The 20,294-nt window shown below is 43.2% G+C and overlaps 1 long non-coding RNA gene and 1 other non-coding gene across 2 annotated transcripts; both read left to right on the plus strand.

The window, feature by feature from the left end:
• The first annotated feature begins 867 nt into the window (after positions 1–867).
• On the plus strand, positions 868–18,519 carry LOC143842649 (uncharacterized). The gene is made up of 3 exons (XR_013233249.1): positions 868–987; positions 15,074–15,135; positions 18,310–18,519. It is a non-coding gene; the product is annotated as an uncharacterized LOC143842649 (long non-coding RNA).
• On the plus strand, positions 971–1,042 carry TRNAH-GUG (transfer RNA histidin (anticodon GUG)). Its single transcript has one exon. It is a non-coding gene; the product is annotated as a tRNA-His (tRNA).
• Positions 18,520–20,294: the final 1,775 nt, after the last annotated feature.

The following is a 20,294-nucleotide window of genomic DNA, read 5'->3' on the forward strand; positions in this document are numbered from 1 at the left end:
CAAAAGTATGTGTGTGTGTGTGTGTGTGTGTGTGTGTGTGTGAGAGAGAGAGAGAGAGAGAGAGAGATTGTATGAGATTAATCAGTTATCCAGTTGATATGAAGCACATGTTTTTGGGCTGGGTGTCCACTGTCTGGGTGCCTGAACTAGGAAGTCATACAATTTAAGGAGTTCCAGAAAGAGAAGGAAGAGGTTGGGGTGGGAGCCACATGACATGTTTGTGTCCAAGTTGTCTTTGGCAGCACCACTTTGATTGTAAGCCACCTTGAACCAGGAAGAAAGGCAGGATATAAATGTTTTAATAAATAAATAATCAGAATTATATAACAGTTGCAAGAGTGTTGCTTAAAAGGGATGGTCATTTGTGGACGAGGAGCCTTTTTGTTTCCACTCTAGCCTTCCTCCTGATGCTAAAGAATGCACAGGGGGGAGTTATTCACATAAATTTGTTTAGCACTCACAGTTCAGCACAGGCTCTTCTTTGGAAATCCCTTCTCTGGAGTTTGTCTCCAAAGGTGAGCACTCGCCTCCTGGGAGCACTCACTTCTTGAGCTTGCACAAGGATTTGATCAGAAGGGAGAAACACAACTTCCTGGAAAATTCAGAGAAACAAAGAAAAACAAGATGTCTGATGGCAAGTCTGATGGTGAATTCTCTGTGTGGTGGTCAACAATGTCAGTTAAAACACCAATCACAGCAGCACTCTTAACTGCAGCATATAAGGCAAGCCTGATGCAGAAAAATGCAGCTCTTTAACAGGAGAGGGGGAGTTTTGGCAGGAGAAAAAAGAAAACAGAAGGCACCACTGGGAATTGAAACCGGGATCTCCTCCTTACTCGGCAGGTGCTTTAGCCAGCTAAGCTACAGTGCCAGCAGCGAGCAGAGTCTATTTAAACTCTTTGGCATTCCTCCTCAGGGTAAAGTCTGTGGCTGGATAAGGGAAGGGAATCCACATGGACATTTGTACCTGGCCGTGATCGTATAGTGGTGAGTACTCTGCGTTGTGGCCGCAGAAACCTCGGTTCGAATCCGAGTCACGGCAGGGTTCTTAGCTCTGGCTTTATTTTATTTTATTTTATTTCACATTCTGGGGCTTTGGCATGGAAGGGAAGAGTTCAACTTGAAATGGCAGGAGAGGGGGAGATGGTTAACCTCCCAGAGGAATCTGATCACTGGTGAAGAAAGAATGCTGGATTAGGTATACTACGGTTTAATTCAGTTTAGGCAGTCTTTATGATTTTGTGCTAAGCTACCCAATAATTCTAAGTGGAAGGACTTTGTTCCATTTTGAACAAATAGCACATATGCATTCAGTGGGAGTGTCCAGCACTAATGATATGAATGCAGGCAAACACAGAGAAAGCAGTCTGATCTTTGGGGAGAAGACTAGACCAGACAGCGCCTAAAAGAAATCAATATACAAGGGCTCTACAATAAAAAGGAGGACATTTTAAGGAGGTACAATGAAGTCTGCATTTCTTCCTTCACAAATCCTGCATAAGTTCTCATCCTTTCCATCATTAAAGACCAGACTACATGAGACATCTTGCCATAAGTTGGGGCAGGGAACTCAGGTTCCCTGCTTCCAGATGACAGCTGTGCAGCTCCAAAGGCCCCATTTGGATGAGGACCATGGTGCAATATGAGAGGACTTCATCCCCCCCCCCTTCAAGACTAACAGCAGAGATAGTGTTCTGTCATGGTAAAGGCAGTAGTCTTATTCTTCCTGCATAATTCAAAGGGCTGTAGGGCTCAGAGGAGACCCTTCAGGAATTCCTCAATAAGAATAAGTTGGGGAATACCAGAGAGAAATCTGCTTACTACACAGAGAAGAGAAGATGCTGTCAGGCTGCTGCCGCATGGAATGAATGCAGCCAGAGTCAACAAAACTGTGCTGGTCAGGGATCAATGGAACAGACCAGAGCTTTTCACATATGATGAGTAATGCATATACAGTCTACTGTCAGTGTCCTTTAGTGATTGTTTGCAGGTGGTCTCTGCCACTTCACATGGTAAAATCCAGCTGCACAGTGCATTGAAAGTAGATGGACAGTGCATTATTCAGCATGCGTGAAAGCATCTTATAACTGACTTATCAACCATCCAGCTTGTCAGTCTAACTTTCAAAACGTACTTAAAACTCATCCAGTGGAGACAGGACCTATCTAGTTGGTGTTATGCCAATGCCACCACATCACAGAATCATAGAGTTGGAAGGGGCCATACAGGCCATCTAGTCCAACCACCTGCTCGACGCAGGATCAGCCCAGAGCATCTTAAAGCATCCAACCTTTGTTTGAAGACTGCCAGTGAGGGGGAGCTCACCGCCTCCTTAGGCAGCCTATTCCACTGCTGAACTACTCTGACTGTGAAAATTTTTTTTCCTGATATCTAGCCTATATCGTTGTACTTGTAGTTTAAACCCATTACTTTCAGTGCAAACAGGACGGGGTGTAATTATATCAGCGTAACATCATGATAGAATTCCTAGAGGGAATTCTAGACCGTTGTACTGACACAGTAACATTCCAGAAGAGACACCACGCTAATTCCTCCCTATTTATCCCACCCAACCCTAACAAGCAGGGGATGGTAGATCCAAGCAGCATAGATAATAAACATCTAGAAGCCACAACCTTTTTCTGATCTGCTGTGTGTTTTTGTATTATACTTGTGACCTATATCCCAGAGAAATATATCCTTGTTGCTCTATCTCTTTGTTACAACTTCTATTTTCATGATGATTAAATTCGGAATCAGACACTGAATTGCCTGATGTGGAGAATCCATTTCAACCATGTCCTCTGGGGGTGGGGAAGAAAACCAGGCATCTTTCCTATGGATCACATATTGGTATCTTTACAATTAGAGGTCCTTGAACTCACAAAACACCATTTAGTAGAACACTGAACAGAAGTGAAGGCTGTTGGGAAGAGACATTTGCACTTGGCCTGACTCCCAGGAAATAATTTTATTACCTCCTACTGGGGTTCTCAAAGTTAAGAGATGGTGAGGAATCATGGAAAATGCAGTGTAGTTAAAGACCCGTCCTCTTTAAGATGGTGCTGATCGGGGTACTGAACAAGCCACAATAGTTCCTTCCTACACACAGGCGCACACCCTGAAAATTATACTTTGCCAGAGATTTATTGCAGATGCATTATGTATGAGCTTGGAATTGCTTTCTCAAAGTGTTCTCCACCTCAGACAGAGTAGCAAAACAGTCCAAGGACCTTCATCAGTATATGCAGTTATTGAGTTCTGCATAGTGCTATCCCTTCAAAAACGAAGGTGCTTAAATCATATCTTCTGGCTGTCAGCCGTTTGTGTCTAGATGAAGCTTAGCCTTGTTCTTTGATAGTTGTAAGTCCACTGAGCACACTGTTTCCAACTGCTAAGTTAGAAGAAAGCAATGGTTAACGCTATTTTGTTTCTCTTTAAGATGAATCCCAATGTCATTATATCATATCAGAGACCGTCAGGGATTCAGTTTGCTCAGACCTAATGTATTATTGATCTCCTGTGGGGTTTCTGTGCCTCATAATAAATAAGTAAAGGGGGGAAACTCTCTCTATCTCGGATACAATGAACAGTGCCCTTATTTCACAGGCCACTTCTTTCAATGGTTTCTTTTGCAATCTGTATTTAATCCATTATGCTGGTTATTAACTGACTTCACATCCTTACTGATCTCAAGCACAACCACAGTTCTCTGGATCTGAATTTTTTCTAAGAATGGCCCCTCCAACAGATGGGACAGTTTGTCATTTCCGTCATTTAGTCATCCTACTCTTCATATGAACATTTCTGTTTTGCTGTAATTTCTGTGGCATTTCCCAGTTCATTGACCAACCCTGCATTAAAACAGCAGCAGTGATTCAAACACAGATCAAAGAGGGCATAAAAAGTTTAGCTCCCTGAGATCAGAGGGGGAGTGACCCTTTGGAGCCAAATAGTAGATCATGCTCCCTATGTGTTCATAAAGCACTGCTGTGCTCCAGTGCAATCCTACAGATGGCCAAAAGGGAATTACAGGATCAGATGACTGCATAAGTCAAGGAGGTCTTATCAAGACCTGTGGCATAAAATACTGTTTTCAAGGGACTGTATGATGGAGCTTTTCCATCAAGCCCATGGTTGAGGTCTGATCATCTCATCTCGCCCTCTCTCCTCCATCCCCCCATTATGGGTCTAGTGGTTTAATTTTAACGTATTTTCTACTAATTTAATTGGAGTTTACATATTATATGACTTATACTACAATTGTATGACTTGGTTTTTATATTGATTGTTATTGATGCCTGTGTTGTTCACCACCCTGAGGCATCCTATCATGAGGGAGCAGAACAGAAGTTGCAAAATAAATAAATAAAAATATGTTCTGAGGTGGTTTGCCATTCCCTGCCTCCATGTCATAACCCTGGTATTCCTTTGAGGTCTCACATCAAATACTAGCCAGGACTAACCCTGCTTTGCTGCTGATATCAGAGAGCCAGTTTGGTGTAGGGGTTAGGAGTGCAGACTTCTAATCTGGCGAGCCGGGTTTGATTCCCTGCTCCCCCACATTCAGCCAGCTGGGTGACCTTGGGCTCACCACAGAACTGATAAAGCTGATCTGACCGAGCAGTAATATCAGGGCTCTCTCAGCCTCACCCACCTCACAGGGTGTCTGTTGTGGGGAGAGGAAAGGGAAGGCGACTGTAAGCCGCTTGAGACTCCTTTGGGTAGAGAAAAGCGGCATATAAGAACTCTTCTTCTTGAAATTGGGCTAGCCTGGGCTAGCCAAGTCAGGCTCTATACTGGCTTCTTGGACTGAGCAGCAGGGTTACCTACTTTGAGAAGGAACTTGGAGTTATCCTGGAATTGCAACTGATATCCAGTCTACAGAGATCAGTTTCCTTGAAGAAAATGACAGCTGGAGATGACAGATTCTATGGCATCACATCCACCTGAGCTTTCTTACCTTTCCAAAATCTGCCTCTTCAGGCACCACTCCCAGGAATTTCCTGAGCTAGAGTTGTCATGAAGAGTCTGGACTCTCAGCAGACAGTTGGCTTGCCAGCCACCCATCAGTCCTGACAATTCTAAACAAGTATTAATAACTTCTTTCCGAAACATACTTTTCATTTGCTATGGTTTCCAATGAGACATAAAGGGCAAAAGTTTGCTCTTTGGGAAAAGAGTAGTTCTGTCTCATGCAGAACTGCTATGAAATGGTAATCGAATAAATATCTTAAGAAAAACCCTATGAAAAGTTGACTTCCATCACAGCCTAGAGCAAGTTTCCAATCAACCAACAAAGCAAGCTATAGACATGGCAGGAACCAAAAGGATTATTTCCCTTTTAGCATCCACTGAGCTAAATCCTGCTTGGCATTATTGCTACCAAAGTCAGGAGAAATATTCATACAAATCAACAGAGTGCAATTCAGACCTCCAGGCCAGATTCTAAACTCATTTGCATCACTTTGCACAGTGGCACAACTTTGTTTTTTTGTGCATCTGCATATCTCGTGCCTACATAGCCATGTTCATGTGTGCCAGAGGGACATGAATCTTCCTTCTTCCCTTTGGTACTGAAATCCTAAATATCCTTCCAAATAAATGTCCAAATAGCAGTCCTGTTCAGTGGCTTTAGCTCCCTTGGTATAAATAGCCAAACTGATTTTAGCACTCTATGGCCCCAACTCCATTGGGGAAAGAAGTGGATCAAATACTATCTATTGCAGAGAAGACAGATACTGTAAAAAAAAAAAAAAAAACGATGTGCCAATTATGACTGTATCGCCTAGCAAATGAAGCTAAAGATTAAAGAACAGAAGGCAAAAGGCAAAAGCTGTCAGAAATTGAATGCTGTCAAAGGTCCAACACTAGTTCTCAAATACTAAATGTAATTGCATGTCAACTATCAAGTGCCGACAAATATCAAGCACCTGGTACATCACCAAACATAACCGGAATCTAATAATTATTGTGAATATCAGGCATTCAGTAAAATTTCATTTCAGCATTTGCAGACCAGGATTGTGAACAGAATTTGGGGTAGGGGTGGGGGTCACTTTATCTCCACAAGTATCTGGTCCCTTTGCTGTGAGCATCAGGACCATTAATTTCAGCCTATAAATGCCAGCTCTCATCCAATAGCCCAGCCAATGAGCACATCAGAACTGTATTTAATAGGTGAGCAGTAAACAACTCAAAAATGGAGTGATTCCTGTCCATGTGTCCCATAATTCAGTTCCACTTACACCAACTTCACCCGCCTCTGAAAATAGTTGTTATGATTTCCTTATACTCCTCTGATGAGCGTTACCAGGCCTAGCCTCTGACAACCAGCTGGAGGATTAAGGGTGCGAACATGGGAAACGTGTGACATTAGCTGTGTTGATACATCACTTTGGTGGGGAAAGAAAATGACATATTGAAACTGTAGGATGTGCCAGAAGCACTATGGTAAAACCCGAGAGCTTTCAACAATTTCTACATCGACCTTACATCACTTCCTTGTTTTCTGGAAATGATATAGTAACAAAGCTGCCATAGCTGTTTAGGGTTTTTTTCCCCATTTGCTGCAGCTGTTCCAACAACAGGCAACAAAAGCTGGGGGTGGAAGATTCCGCAATCTAGCTAGGGAACTGGCATGTTTTACTCTTACATAGCTTTCAGACAAGTTTAACAACTTTATTCTCATATATAATCAAGCAACATGCTCACCAAACCTATCAGCTATACCATCTTAGGGTCATTCACAGTCTCATTGTTCAATGTAATATATATCAACAATAAATTTCCACTCTCTACAGTGGACAAATATACCAGCCCTGCAGAAAGAAATGGACATAAATCTGAATTTATAAATCTCAAAATTCAGAAATCGGTGGGTAAACATTTGAATCTTTCAGGGCATTCTGTCACTGTTGACCTTCAAACGGAGATTCCACTAAAAATTACTAAGACTATTTCTGCATGAGGAATCTGTTCATGGAGAGCCTTCAAAAGTTGGCAGGTTTTAGAGCCCCCTCCACATGACATTGCCTGCATCCCAAGGCTGTCCAGTAGCTGGGTTGACTTTTGGGCATTTTAACTTGCAATTTTGGGAATTGCCAAAACTGGATTTTCATCCCTAAATCACACATCCCATCGGTGAGCAACCGGTAAACAACCAGGGATAAGACAGTATGGAGGGGGAAATGTGCGATAGTCTTGGCAGCTTTGTCCTGCCTTTGCACCTGCCCTGCCCTCTCCATTTCCTCCTCCAAGTAATTTTTTTTAATGGCGCAGTCTGCATTGCAATGTGACCGCAAACTTACATTGTCAAAGGTAAAATAATAACTTCTTTAAAGTGTCCACTGTCTTTTGAGGATCAGGCAGGCAAAACACAGCCCCTCTTCTGTTTTCTGGAGGTGGGGAATGAGCTGGGAAAGAGTGGGTGGATGATCAAGCACCCTTCTCCCAATCATAAAGAGGTCTGAGCACCTTGTTTTTAAGCCAACCATTTACACAAAATGCCTTTTTGGGCTCCAAGAACCATGTGCAGTCTTCTCACAACTCTAGCAGGCAAGAACAGCCCCATTTCTGTTTTCTGGAGGTAGGAAGTGAGCTGGGAAAGAGGGGGGGCAGGTGATTGGGCAGCCTTCTCCCATTCATACAGGGGTCTGAGTGTATTTTTTTAAGCCAACCATTAACACAAAATCTCAGAAATCCACCCAGACAGAAATAAAGTTCCAAGGAATAGGAATCCCAAAATGGGCGGGGGTGCTGTATTGCTCTGGCATTTCTACATAGCATTGTGGCAGTGTTGATTTTTATTTAAAAATGCATCTGTGTTGTGGCATTCCCACATAGCAACATGGAAGTACCTTTTTATTATTAATTTTAGGGCTGTAGGGGAAGAAAGTTTCAGTCTACAAGAGAGCTGCTGTGCTGTGGTTGGTGGCTTGCTGTGATTGACAAGCCAAGGAGCAAGGGGAGAAGTTCAGCTTGTTTTCCCTTGCAGCTTCGTCAGGAGGCAAAAAGCCATGATAGGGCAGGGGGGAAATGTGGAAGGGCTCTCCCAGTGAGGAGGGCTGAAAAACACATTTGCAAGCAGGAAGCCATTCGTATTTTACCCCTCCGTGCGGAAATGGTCTGAGAATTCATTATGAAGTTTAACACCATTTCCACCCTAATTCTTACCCAGGATTCCTCACTCCCTAAATCTGCTAATCCCACCACCCTTTACAGAAATCAATTAGCTCAGTGATACCTGCGTAGGTTCCTATTGAATCCATTTCATTCTGCACTTCCCTCAATTAGAGTTTATGTTCATCCTACTTTTCGTAACAACAGATGGCCGTGGGTCTTGGCATTCTCAGTGATTCAATTACTCTTTTGAATGGATCTTGCTTCAAACCAACCTCCCTTTGTCATGTTTCCTTCACACACATGCACACACAACTTTAAGTGGTGAATATCAGCCATATGGATGTACACTTCCCAGTATCTATGCAGTGAGTTAAGATGTATGAAAATGTATGCTGGAATAAATTGTTCGGCTATCAAGAGCCTGTTTTAACTTGCTTCTACAGACTGATATAGATATATGGAATTCTCATTCCAAACAGTTGTTTCTGAGAAATGTGATTCCTGGGTTTGTTTGGTTGGTTCTTAATTCATTCCTCACCATCCCTGGACCTATGTTATTCTGTGCTTCCAATAATTACAAATTTATGATGCAGAAAAGATGTGCAGTCCAATTTTAAAATAACATTGAATGTAATTTGTGGTTTGCATGGTCCCCAACACATTTAAATTCTGCAGACTTTGGGATTAGTGGTCAGGGGGGAAATGTCATCCCTTACTATTAGAGTGTGCCCTAAAGCATCTATTAATTATAGCAACAAATGGCCTTGAACAGAAGGCACTTAAAAATATGAAGTGAAGCAACAAGCTGCTTTGCTTTTCCATCTATCTTTGTGCCCCACCAAGAGCATATAATTGTAGCTGATGTTGCCATGACAATGATGAAGATTTTTTTCCTGTTATCACAGTACTTACTACCTATTCCAGCTATTGGATGGCATGAAAAATCCAGACAGTCCCAAAGGCCCTGTTATAAGTTTGCATACTCTTTTGATAGCACAAATTCCATCTGATATTTGACTATGTTGATAGACAAGTAGAAGGAATAGGTGTTCACTAAGGAATTTTATATTGTAAAATGCCTGTGGTAGTGATGTCTCTCCAATAACAGGGCATGTGTTTCCTCCGAGTTGGAAAAATGGGTGGGAAAGGAGGGGAAACAGAGCAACAATTTGTGTGGGTGGGTGGAAATGAAAAGAAGATAGTCTAGTTCAGCCAAGCATTCAAATTGTATTCTAGGGCTGTACCTTGATTCATGGTAACATTGGGTGGGACAAATATCTTCCCACCCAGAAAAGAAGAGGGGGGGAGCTTCTATGAGGATCCAGCATTAGGGATACAGGGACTAAGTCAAGAAAATATGACACCCCATACTTTGAGATGTTGCTCTGAATGGAGTCCTCTTCTGAAGTGCCAGCAGTGGCCTGCTCTAGGCAAAAAGAGGTAAATGATCTGGGAGAAGGCCCTTCAAGTGGCCAGAACCCCAACACTGGAGTTGCCAGGATCTGGGCCATGGATCCCAACTTCATAGAGGCACACTGATCTTGACAACTTTTGACATACTGTGATAGTGGAAGAGGGAAGCTACTGGATGAATAACAGAGCTATCAGTGTTCTTGAGTGATAAAAGATCAAGGGGTGTGGTGTAAGATCCAGCTAGAAGGGGGAGTGAGATCTGATAGTTGTTGGTCCCCACCACTTACCAAAGGGAGGTGATGGTAAATGCCCATGCCCATGCCTGAGCCAAGCACCAAGGGACACACAACACCCTCACTTGGGTACTGAAACAGTTCTTTTGGCCATTGGTAGCCTGGGATGCTTGTACATTTTGTAATTTGTTCAAGGTCTGCCAGAAGACAGCAGGATGAGTTCCACCCCATGCTCTTCTGTCTACGCTCCTTGTTAACAGCACCCCCTTCCAACTGATAGCTATGGACTGCCCAAGGAGCCTGGTACTTACTGGTCATAATTGATTATGCAACCTAAGACACAGAGGTGATTCTTATTTGAAACAGAAGAGTGCTGAGGTGAGCTGAGTCCTCATACACTACTTTTTGTATGTGGGGATACTGAAATAAATTCTTACAGACTGAGGCTCACCCTTCAACCACCAAGCTGATGCAGCAAGTGTGCAACATATTGCAGAACTGCCAAATATTCATAGCAGTCCACCACCCACAGACTAACAGGTTAGTAGAGTGATTAAATCAGACCATTAAAAGGATGCTGCAATGACTGGCATACCACAAACCAACCAGCTGGGACCAGTATGTAGTCCCAGTGGTGTTTGCAATTTGGGAAACATAGCCTCAACAGGCTATGTTCAATTTGAACCGGTGTACAAGCAGATCCCGAGAGGCATCCTTGGTGTAGCCAGAGACCAATGGTGTAAGGAGGACCCTGAGACAGGATGACTATCCTGTGAATACATGCAGCACCTGCAGAAATGTCTATGCCCGGTGCAGATGGATGCACAAGGGAACCTCAAAAGAGCCCAGCAGTATCAGTACAGACAATATTATATGAGAACATGTCCCTGGACCCTCACCCTGGATGACCATATGCTAGTACATTGGGAGAGCTTGGGTACCCCTTCTGGAGACCAATAGAGAGGTCTATATTGGATCACCAAGGTATTGGAACCTCTCATCTATGAGATGCCTTGCAGGCCGTGCATATCAACAGCTTGAAAGTCTGGAACAAACAAGAAGCAAATGAGGGCAAACCTAGCTGTTGAACCCAGGGAGTTACCTGAAGGGAAGTTACAGTGGGTGGACCCTGTCAGAGCTGGAATTATCACCTCTGGAATTATCACCTTATCCAATGCCTGGGTCACCGAAGTATGGCAGGTATTGGCCAAGTTTCAATCAGTGTTCAGCCTTTGTCCTGGGAAGACACATTTGCCATGCTCCATACCTGGACCCCTCCTAGAGCTGTAGTCTAGGCCCCATTCTACACAAGCAGTGGCTGAAGTGCATGAAGTATAGGTTGAAGTGTGTGAGATGTTGAAGCTGAGCATAACCAAACCATCCCAGATTGCCTGGTGGAGACCAATTATCTCTCCTGGATCTTCAAGCACATGAACCCAATCCAGTCTTCAAGGGGAGGGGTGGCAAGATTCCCTTTGCTGACTCATGCAGAGCCCTCAGACACAGAGCAACCCAACCCCCAGCTCCCTCCACGGGGAGAGATTGAAAATGTACCAACAGATGACCAGGTTGAAGGAACACACAACCCCACAACAGAGAGGGCCGATGACACCCAGTCATCTGCCACAGCTGGGGAAGGGAAAAGCCCAGCCTGTCAGGAGAGGAACAGACCAGACCCAAGACACTGAACAAAGCCCCCCCCCCCTCTCCAGCTGGGAAGATGGAAGACAGCTGATGATGACCTTTAAGCCTTCAGGGGGAGGATTAGCAAAGGGAGAGGAGGATAAAAGGAGATGACTCGAAAGACATGGGGGAGCTGGAAAGCAGAGAGGGAGGGAGTATGAGATAGAGAGAGGAGTTGGGCATCCTGGCATTTGAGCTAGTTGTATTGGAGGCTAAAGGGCTGCAAGAACATCCATCCAGAATCTCAAGGATTGCCTGAGCCATGACTCATGTGGAAACATTCAAGAACCTAACACAAGGAAAAGGTTGAAGGACAAAATTTCCCCCTCACACTAGCAGAGAAATACCATTTTGTTGCTGTGTACCAGTTAATCCTTTTTTCTTGGCTTCTCCCTCTTAAGAGGAGAAGCTGACTCCTCCTAAATTTTAAGTGGATGTTTAGAAAACACTCTAGGTTCATTCTGTTTTATAGACTGGATTCTGAATATGTGGGGAAATGGAGGACTTAGAAGAAGCAGTACGCTAGTTCATTTTAGCCATGAAAACCATAAACATTCTCCATGGTTACCTGCCCAGTGTGCCGGTTCGGATGGGTCTATTTTAGGGGGGGGGGGAGAATGAGAAGCCCTCTTCCTCTACAGGGAACTTTTTGATGGTCTGCAATGCGGAGCTTTAAGAAGTCTGACTATCTAGCTGGCTGCCCCTGAGCTGACTGATAAGGACAGTAAGAAAGAAGGCAGGAAGATGCTCAGGGAAGGCTGAGATGGTGGGACTTTGCCTCATTTGCCTCATGAATGAGATTCCAAAGGTTGTGTGTTCATTTCTGCAAGGTACAATGTAACAAAATCCTTACCCAATGCATAATACTTTTTATTAAATTATTATACATTTTTATAGCTTTTGAGTAGTAGGGTTTATGTTTTATAGCATGCCTGTTGTCCTACTGTAGTTTTCTGTTTGTAATGCTTTTTTGTTTGTTTATTGCATTTGTATACCACCCTCCCCTAAGGCTCAAGGCAGCTCACATAGAAAATAAACAGGAACAATACATCAAACTCGGTGATTATAATGAATAAAGATAACAGTAATAATAAAAAACAATAAACAGAGAAGATAACATTCTAACAGGGTAAACAATCTAACAGGCCCATGGTTGGTCAGATCAATCACATGGGTTCAAGAGAGGGAGGTTCGGGGGCCTGTTTAGTTTTGGTCAACCACAACCAAATGCCTGGTGGAGAAGCTCCCTTTTGCAGACTCTGCAGAACTGTTTTAGTTCTGTTAGCACCCTGATCTCCTCTGGGAGTTTTAGTCTTTCAAAAGCAAGAGTCACCAAAATATTCTTTAGCTTTCCTTTTTCCTGTTTCCCACATTGTAATTACACCATATTGAATTGAATATTCACCAGCTTTGTCACACTAACCAGTCTTCCTCAGTTTTTAGCAAGTCTAAGGGTCTTAAGGAAATTAGTTTTCTGCAGTTATAGATTTCCTGTGCAGATCAGTTCAAAGCATACCTGAAAGAAATTTCAGCCCTGGATCCATTCCAGTCTGGCTTTTGATCTGACCATGGGAAGGAAATGGCTTTAGTCGCTCTTACAGATAATTTCCAGCAACAGTTAGTTGGAGGTGGGTCAGCGTTGCATGTGTTACTTGATTAGATGGCAGCGTTCAACATAGTAGGTCACAAGCTTTTAGCTCACCACCTTGTCAATGTGGGGATATGGGGATCAGCCTTTCAATAACTGACCTCCTTTCTTCAAGGCTAAGGACAGACGGTTATCATCAGGGAACAGTAGTCACACTTCTGCCAACTTCAATCTGGGGTATCACAGGGCGTGATTCTCTCTTTGATATTATTTAACATTTTTGTGCCCTCTTGCACAGCTGGTCCAGAGAGACACAGACTTGGTTGTCACCAGTATATGGATGACACCCACATTTGTTAATGAGCAGCTGGCTGACTACACCACCCAAGTCCTTGGCCAGGTGTTTGGGAGTGTGATGGAATGGCTCCAGAAGAGCCATCTGAAGCTGAATCCTGTGAAGATGGAGGTCTCATGGCTGGGGAGAAGCGCCCAGAAGAGGAAGCACAACTATCCAGCCTGAATGGGGTGCAGCTGCCAGCTACACCCACTGTCAGGAACTTGAGAGTGATCCTCAATGCCTCCCTTACTATGGAAGTGCAGATCACTAGCATGGCAGGCATTTTTCTACCTATTCCAAGTAAAGCTGCTAGTTCTGTATCTGACCCCAGACCACCTAGCTACAGTGATTGATGCAACAGTCACTTCCAGACTGGACTATTCACTCTATGACCGTTTACGCACTGGAGATGTCATGCCTGGATGCAGGCTGGAGTTTTAGTTGTGGCAGGTTGCCCCACCTCTTCTTGCACCCACATTTGGCCCAGTGCACCTCATCCCCGATTTGTGCTCCTGCACGGGAGCTAGGGCAGTGAAGTTCCCAGTGCATAAACGGTCTATATGGACCTTTTCTTGACTTTGATTCGGAAATTACAGCTGGTGCAGAATGCAACAGCTTAGGTCCTTATCAGGGCCCATATTCAACCTGCCCTCCAGCAGCAGCATTGGCTGCCCGTTGAATTCCGGGTCAAGTTCAAGGTGTTGATATTGACCTTTAAGGCCTTATGCAGGCTGGGTCTTGTGTACCTAAGGGACCACCTCTCTGAATATGTTCCCCAAAGAATCTTGTGTTCCACCAATTCCAATCTGTTGGTGATCCCAAAGAAGTCCATTTGATTTCAGCCACAGCAAGTGTCTTTTTGATCCTGGCTCCAGCTTGGTGGAATGAGCTGCCAGTAGATATCCAGGCCCTTTTTGAATTTCTTGGAAAACCCTTCCACTAAACATGTGGTTGAGGCCAAAATGAACAAGCATGACATAAAATTGTGTTCACTTCCTCTCCTTGCCCCTTCCCACACCAGGGGAAATATTAAGATTTAAAAAAACTGAGCAACCTACTAATTGATCCATAGGAGCACTACCCCTATGAGTAGAATTTCCCATTCTGAATGGTTTTAAACTGTGTTTTTATGTTTTTAACTGTGTATTTAAACCTCTGATGTAAACCGTCCTGAGTGTGCTGCACAGGGAGAGGCAGCTTAAAACTCAAATAAATAAACAACTCCCAATGGCTTTGAGAAACCAATGAAGAATAAATTGATTTAAGTAAGCAAAGCTTTCAGTTGTAAGAGTGGTTCATTTATTCAGCAGTGGTCAATTGCCTCTCAGCCCACCAATAAAGTATTAAATGTGGTCTTGACTCTCCAGGCTTCCAGGCAAATGCTTCATCCTTTGAATGGGTTTACACTTCAAAGGCAAATTGCTGACTAAGTACCAAGTGACCTTGAATGATTTTGACCTTGGATGAATCTATATGCAAAGTTCTTTAAAGCTCAAATGCAAGAGTTGCTTTCATTGATGCATAGCTGAAAGATATGCATATTAACATCCTAATCACCAATAAGATTTTTCTCCCTTAAGTCTTAATAACAGAGTTGACAGATATTAATATTCTTTCCCTATACCATCTCTATGAGAAATGTTATGTGACTTACCATCCACTTTCAGCACACTTTCTCTTTGCAATCCCTAACAGGCGACCAAAAGTGAGAGCCTTAGATTGGATCACAGTGTAAGAGGACCATAGATTTTTCCATGGTAAGAAAAACTGTTCATCATCATCTATTCCCTCCATTAATATACATACAGTTGGTATAGTTTGGCTGCTAAAGGAGTTCTTATCAGGCCAGATACTGGGTTCAATTCCTAATAATTTCACTGGTTAGCTGAAAGCATATCTCAGTCTGACCTACTTCTCAGGATTTTTGTGATAACTTAGAACTGCTAGCTTCCTGATAACACCTAGAGCTCTCCTGCTATTACAACTGATCTCCAGATGACCCCTGGAGAAAATAGCTACTTTGGAGAGTGGATCCTATACCCTGCTCATGTCCCTCCCCAGGCTCTATCCCCAAAATGTTCAGCTATTTTCCAACCCAGAGCTGACAACCCAAGTTTAACCCACATAAGGAAGGCAGACAACAAATGCAAGTAAATTATCATGACTAGTGAGTGTAGAGGTGATTTTTAATGTAAATTCACCCACTGGGGACTTCTGCTATATCTGCATTCACAGCTGCTTTTCACTTAAAAAAAAAAAAAAGCTGAAGATTTCCATCTGACATATTTGCAGGTAAGGTACATCAACAGAAATGTGTAGAGGCTTTGCTGTTCTAAATGATCAACTGAATTTTTTTTATCCTGTCCTAAAATGTTCATTATCATGGTAATTAACCAGAAAGTTTTTGTTCATTTATTTGCTCTTGTAAAAAAATGCTAATTATTTTTTTAAGGTTGCAATGCATAGGTTGCCTTGAAAATGCAGAATAAGACCTGATTCCTAAGGTCTTATTAGCCCAAGGTTCTTGGGCTACCACCAGTATTGGGTATTAATACTTTTAGGGGGCTCTTCAAAATCCTGAGGGGGAATTGGTTCAGCTTTATATATGCATACTAACACCTTTGTGTGTGTGGGGGGGGGGGGTGTTTGTCTGTTTGTTTACAGACTGTTCTATATCATATTATGTTTTATGAAACTGAAAGCAATCTATAACCCTCTGTGGTCTCACACTTTCAGCCAAGTCAACTCCAGATAGATATTCCATAACGGAGACAAACCAGTAGTCCATTCTATAGTTGATATATAAAAGATGGAACATTTCAATTGTTGGTAATTGTTGGTAATTGAGCACCCAAGTGCTCAATTGTTGAGCACTTGGGTGTTCTGCATGAGAAGGAACTTCCCTGCTTCCTCTATAGTTTCTAATGTCAGAGCCAACCCCACAAGTTCCAATTCACATCTGCCCCTAAATATAAATAGGGAGTATTTAGGGGGAACCAGCATCAAATATGTGGGTATCTCAATGATTTATTAAGGGACAAAAATGGATGCCATCAGGAATCAAGGTTAATCTGCTGTTCTGCAGTAATACATGAAGTCTCATTAAATATAAGCTCCAAGGGCCAAAATAAATGTGATGTGAGATCTCCATATATATGCACCCACCTATTAAAAATGACAGCATGGGGTGAAGATGTGTTAACAAAAATGAGCAGAAATGAAAACTAGTCATTTTCATTACATTTTTGTAGTGCACTGCTTTCATTACATTTCTTTAAATTCAGCTCAATCCCAACTCAATTAGAGAAAGATGCTGAAAATACCAGCATACAGCAAGGTAACAAGGTAAAGGGGTATCTTGTAGCTGCACAATCTGTGTTAGCTATTTAAAAATAACCACTGCTTCAATTTTAGACATTAATAGGTATACATATTCTGGAATACTGAAAGATATTCTCATAATGTCTAACTAGAGGAGACAACTATTGCTTTTTTCTGAACAAACCCATTCACTCTTCATCTCAAAATAATACAGCATTATCTCTAGAAAGGCTATTATTTCTAGATCAGCTTCCACATTAATGATGCCATCCTAAGCAGAGTTACAGCCTTCTAAACCCATTGACTTCAGTGAACTCTTGGGGGCTTTTCGCACGCCTTCAAAATCGCACAATGGTTGCCAATTGAAAACGCTACTGATTTGCCGTTATGCACAACGTCGTTGACAATCTGCCACACACCTGAAACCGATCTGCAAAAAGCGCTTCCTTGTAGCGCTTTCAGGGAAATCCCCAAAAGTGGATTCACCCTCCGGAAAGCGATACAATCCTGCAACCAATCTGCAACACTAGCAAAAAAGACCTGTGCGTTAACATTGTTGCGGTTTCTACAAAGTCCCTCCCCCTGGCTCTCTCCTCTGATCTTCCGGCGAAGCGATCGCCATTTTTTTTTTTCTCCGAGCGAGCGGGGATAAACGCACCAGCGAGCCTCTTTCTGTTTAGAGGCTTCCCCGGCTTCAGTCCCTCCACAGAGTCACTAAGCACAAAGAACAGAAAAGCCCGTTTGCTGATGTATTTTCCCTTTATTTTTTACACATTCATTCAGCCGAAAATCGGGCCCATGAGAGGGGGGGGGGATTTTTTTTTTCCACTCAGAGGGAGCGTGGCAACAATGAAATGACAGCGAGCCTCTTTCTGTTTAGAGGCTTCCCCGGCTTCAGTCCCTCCCCTTCAGTCACTAAGCACAAAGAACAGAAAAGCCCGTTTGCTGATGTATTTTCCCTTTATTTTTTACACATTCATTCAGCCGAAAATCGGGCCCGTGAGAGGGGGGGGGGATTTTTTTTTTTTCACTCGGAGGGAGCGTGGCAACGATGAAATGACAGCTCAAACACACCAGGCAGCTGGATGGGTCTCTCCGTTGCAACGAATCAACACAGATTCGTTGCAATGGGTCTGTTTTTTTTTTTTTTAACTTTCTTAAAGGGAAAGGGGCTGTTTGGGAGCATGCTAACGGCTGCCCATTGGCTGCTTGACGTCCAGGGGCGGGACGAGCTTGGAAATAGCGCTTCCTTTCTAGCGATTTTTGCCGAGACCGGAAGCCTGTGGGAAACGCTACAAAACGCAACTGGATTCCACTACAAAGGCAGGTATGCATAACGACGAATTCCACTATTTTAAATGGCGATTTTTCATTCAGCAACCAATTTGCTACAAAGATCCGGGTGCGGAAAGCCCCTAGACGTCGATGGTCTCCACACCTATTGACGTTTATGGGTTTATGCCTAACAGAATCTGAGAACCTCTGAGTGACAGGCTGTTTGGGAGATTCAGTTTGTTACCTCATATATACTACATCTGATTCCACCTGACCTTTTCTCCTCTAAATTAAATAAAATATTTTGTTTATTTTGAACTTGTGTGCCATTTCAGAACCTGAATATAAGAAGATGATTTTGTCACTTCCCTCTCCCTTGCTGCGCCAACCCTCCCGTGGGAAGGTAATAAAACTGTGGCCATGTTTATAGCCAATAACTGTGTGTTGCATCTTATTTCAGCCCAAAGTCAATTGCAGTTGGGAACTGATAGTGGAAGAAGAGACAGTTAAGTACTGACTTTGGACTGGGAATGAGACAAAAGGAGTGAGAGGATCAGAGAAGATCCCCATGCAAGCCAAAAAGAGAAATTGCTTCTAGTTAAGAGAAGTAAGCTCTTCCCAGTGGAAGAGAAATAGCTTTTAAAAGAGGAGTGATCCCTGATCTCTGTATACAGAAGAATTTGGGGGACTTGGCTGTATGTATGTTCCTGCATTCTAGACTTTAACAGTCAGTGAAACTCAGAAACCTATGCTTGAGTGTTTATGCAGAACCTGAAAAAAAGCCTCTCAAAGTTTTAAAAGACCTTATCGATTAGCAGAAACACTGACCTGTTGGTAACAAATTATCTTGAGTTAGTGTGATTTCAAAATTACTTCTATTTCATTGATTCACCTGATATATACTACGCCTGATTCCACTTGATTTTTTCTCCTCTAAATTAAATAACATATTTTGTTTATTTTGAACTTATGTACAATTTCAGAACCTGAATATAAGATGATTTTGTCACTTCCCTCAGTTCCCTTTTAAGCTGGGTCAGCATTAATATATTAAAGCACCTGGGTAGGACAGCCACAGACAAACAAAATAGATATACAGGCTGCTCAGCAAGAAAGAAAAAGACAAAAGGGAAAATCTTGTGTGGGAGGGAAGGAAGAGGGCCTGATCATCATAATGGACTTCAAAGCATTCAACTCTATCTAGGGTTGCACCTGTAATGTTAGTAGCCTTGCTGCATCCCATCCAATACAGACCACATTCTTCTGACTCTATGCATTTTGTCTCATTAAGATACACTGACCTCACATAAGATAAGGTACCTAGCATGACAGGGATGTGCTTCTCAACAGAGGACAAACCCACAACAGATGGAAGTGAAACATAGGATTCGGTTTGGCCCTTGTAGCAGCATCTCTCACAGGCTTACCTAGGAGCTGCAGGGGCTGCAAGAGGGCGAAGGCAGCCAATCATGTGCAAGGGAAAGACTGGATATACCATCCCAAGCAGCACCACCACCAGTTATGTCATAGGAGGGGGCCAGCAACACCAAACCCTCACTCAGGGTGATAGCACAGCCCTTCCAAGAGGATCTGCTCAGTGAAGGGCATGTCACCAAGAGTGCTGATATACCTTGATAGGGGGGGGGGGAAAGGAACCTGGAGGGACTTGGATGGGAATAGGGATGCCAGGGACACACACACATACACACACACATCCCAGTTTTACTGCTCATCTCCAGGCAACACATCAATTCCCCAGGAGAAAATGACTACTATGGAGGGTGACTCCATAACATCATACTCCACTGAGGTCCCGCCCCACTCCCAGCTCCACTCCCAACCCAGAGCTCCCAACCCTAGCTGGAGAACTGAAAAGAGGTTGTGGATAAACACAACTAGAAAGGAGTAGAAGCGGTGCTAAGAAAGGCAAACCGTGATTCTGGGACAAGGATTCAGGTACCTTCTAGTAGACCTGCTGAATGTAAAAAGAGACAGTATGGTTGCTTACTAACCCATTGTAGACTGGTCTATAATTGCTGGAGAACCTTGTGTGTCTTTGTTGAGGGGAATCAAGGGTTGCCAGCTCCAGGTTGGGAGTAGATTTGAGGAATGGATCCTCAGGAAGGTAGGACTTGAGAAGTGGAGGGACGTCAGCAGGTATAATGCAAGGCTACAGTCTTGTGATAATAATTTAACAGGGGGATGAAAAATTAACAAAGACAATTTTCACAACCATTATGGAAAAAAGAGAGCCTCTTGTGGCGCAGAGTGGTAAGGCAGCCGCCTGAAAGCTTTGCCCATGAGGCTGGGAGTTCGATCC

Source organism: Paroedura picta, chromosome 8 (genome assembly GCF_049243985.1).
Source record: "Paroedura picta isolate Pp20150507F chromosome 8, Ppicta_v3.0, whole genome shotgun sequence".
Classification (NCBI taxonomy): Eukaryota; Metazoa; Chordata; class Lepidosauria; order Squamata; family Gekkonidae; genus Paroedura; species Paroedura picta.